Consider the following 3,292-nt stretch of genomic DNA (forward strand, 5'->3'; position numbering starts at 1 on the left):
CAAATTACCTAACTGCTCAGTAAGACAACCAAGATATGCACATACTAACATGACCAAAGGTACTCTAGAAGCATATTTTAAGAATTCTGGGGAGCAACATTTTCATGGGCAGAAAGCCCTATTTAGGTGTGTCTGTATTATGTAACCGGGGCCCTGGTGGCGCAGTGGTTAAGTGTTTGACTGCTATACAAAAGGTCGGCAGTTGGAATCCACTAGCTGCTCCTTACAAACCCTATGGGGCAGTTCTACTCTGTCCTATAGGGTCACTATGAGTCGGAATCAACTCAACTGCAATGGGTTTGTTTGTTTGTTTGTTTTTAATATTATGTAAATAACTTAATTCAAGCACAGTGAAGCCTAGAAAGACAAATGTTAGGTTTCAAGTATCAGAAGTTTACTAAATGAAAAATAGTAACCATCTGTTTCCACAGAGGGCCAAACAAGAGGAAACACAGTGAATCTATAACATGAAGAATACAGATTAGATAAGGGTTTATTTGTGAGTAAAGGTTAATTCTAGGAACAATGAATCTTGACAATCAAGAATTGCCTCCTCTGTAAAACCTTTTAATAAAACAAGAGATTCAACGGTGTTGATGGATAAGCATAATCCTATCTTACTGTAAAAGGATTAAATTATTTTCTACAAGGCTCTGTATTCTCAAAAATATGGAATTCAATTCATTTGAATGCCCCTCTCTAGTTAGCTAATTATGCTCAAGCCAGAAAAAAAACGTGAAGCTACCGCTTACGTAAGAATATATTAGCAGGTAGCAATGAACTGGTTTCAGCTTCCTGGAGTTCAGAGAGAAGTTCGACCACAAATAGGAATAAAACTCAAAGGAAATATAATATACTAAATATTTAGCCCTTGCACTTAAATTTGCAGACAAACTTTAAATAGAAAAACTGACTCAGTCAATTTATTAGCTCTGTTTAACTGTCAGAATACTGCTAAAAATGAAAATTTACTTAATTGACAACATCCTTCATTAAAGCTGAAAATATAAAATTTTTGTTCTAACTTCCTCATTTGCTTCCAGTGCAGTTTCTAAAGTCATCCAGGAATGAAGTTTTAATTTATTTTCTTTTATTATCCTCCCAACTACTTTGTTTCTCTACCATTCCAACAGTTTCAATTTAAGGTTGTGAGTCAGAAGGGGTGGGATAAACTAATATAACCAATTTCAGACAATAAGCAATCATATTTCAATTGGTTCAATAGCTTTTCTCAATTAGCAACTTACTTGTCCAATAGTGGCATAGCTAAAAACCGTGGTCTGGTGATTCAATGAATATTAAGTAGTCATTAATTATCAGACAATATAATCATCTAAAAATACCACATATTTTAAAAAATATTTTAAAATTATATATATACAATAGCAATAACTAAGTAAAAATTCATGCAAATGGAAAAAGAACAGGGTACATATCAGTGAGAGTAGTTATGCTACTAGGATTGTTTATGATTGTTTTTATAATACAAATAATCCCCAAGGATTAAAAAGCTACCTGACGTTCTTAATTTTAATGTAGTTCCCTTATCTTTTCTTCTTCTTCTTCTTATTATTACAATTATTGTTAGTCCAATAGGAGACCAGATAAATCAACTGAGGTATATTTCACAAAAAGGAATGCCACACAATGAACATGAGCAAACTACAACTACGTAAATCTCACACATAAAATGCTAAAGGAAAGAAGTCTGACACAAAAAGAGTACATACTTGGATTCCAAAACCAGCCAAAACTAATCTGTGAGGTTGAAATCAAGATAGAGGTTACCCCTGGAGGGGGAAGGAAGTGTGGACTAGAAGGAGCTTCAGGATTCTGGTAATGTTTTGTGGTCTATACTCTGTGTTTTCATCATCTGTGTACCTTTTCTATGTGTGTGTTATACTACAATAAAAAGTTTACATCAAAAAAAGGAAGAGAGAAAGCTATAAGATTATAACATTTTACATGTGAAGCAGAGGTATTCTGACACTTCATTCTTGCTACTTCATGGTAATATGCTCACTCGATTGCAGAACCATGGCACAAATGACATAATTTTAGAAAGTGGCTTGAAGATCACATAAGCCAAATGAAGATGCAGAAACTGACTTACAAGGTTTCATAACAAATGGCCAAGCCAGGACTAGAACACAAGCCTCCAGACTCCTAGACCAGTGCTTTATTACTACACAGTACTGTGATCTCCTCTTTCTCTAGCAGCTATTTTTAACATAATGCAGATATGCTTTCCTATTCCCAAGCCCTAAACAATCCAAAACCAGCTGCTGTGGAGTTCCTGCCCTGAACAATCCAATGGTATAATGCTGCCTGAAGAGAAACAATGGAAAATGTTATGAAGACACAGAAATGCATGAAGAGGATAACAATCTGCCTTACCGTAGTACTGAATAATGTATACATAGTACCTGGGTGGTGCAAAAAGACCAAAAGGCTGGAGGTTCAAGTCCCCCAAGAGGTACTTCTACTTCCAAAAAACCAGCCAATGAAAACCATATGGAGCACAGTTCTACTCTGACACACATGAGGTTGCCATGAATCAGAGTCAATCAAGCGAACTATTTGCATACAGTTAACATATCTGTTAATGTCATGTCAATACAGCTGTTAATCAGAGAAAAGTTCTAACAAGAAAAAAATTAAGATAATTTCTTGTGACAAAACATACATAGCTAAAAACATTTACTATAGTCTGTTTTTAGTATATTTTCCTTCCTTCTCTTTAAAATGCTGAAGGGATTAAATAAAAATTTAAATGGGTTATTGAAATATAATTTTAGAAGTCTAATATTTAATTCATTAAGGTGACTTTAAATGTTCACTAGTTCAAGTTTCAAACATTATACATTATTTTATAAATAAAGTAAGCAGTAAATAATTTTTTCATTAAATTAAGAATCAACAACAAAAGCATTTTAAACTTAACAGATGATCAAAAAGGCCCGAAAGTAGCAAAGTACCATGATAACTAAAGAAAGCCATTATATATATTTACATACCACTTTTAGGTGGGTTATTGTGTGTCTGGAAGAAAATATTACCATTGCTGCCAACCTAAGTTTACATTACCCACCAACACAAAGGGTAAATCTTACCCGAGTCAGAACACTGACAACACACTATGTATTAAGTAACAGAAGCAAAGTTATACAACTTAAATTTCATAGTTTCGATGGGAAAGTATGTAATCTTCCTGAAGAATAAGGATTCAAAGTCTCTAGTGACATGTTATTTATAGACTTTAAATATCCAAGTCCTTTAATAATTAGAACGG

General features: G+C 33.8%; 1 protein-coding gene across 3 annotated transcripts in view; it reads right to left on the bottom strand.

Moving 5' to 3' along the window:
- Positions 1–3,292, bottom strand: part of EML4 (EMAP like 4) — a 207,166-nt gene that overhangs the window by 156,520 nt on the left and 47,354 nt on the right. The gene's annotated exons all lie outside the window — the stretch shown is intronic.

Source organism: Trichechus manatus, unplaced genomic scaffold, assembly GCF_000243295.1.
Source record: "Trichechus manatus latirostris isolate Lorelei unplaced genomic scaffold, TriManLat1.0 scaffold00005, whole genome shotgun sequence".
Lineage (NCBI taxonomy): Eukaryota > Metazoa > Chordata > Mammalia > Sirenia > Trichechidae > Trichechus > Trichechus manatus.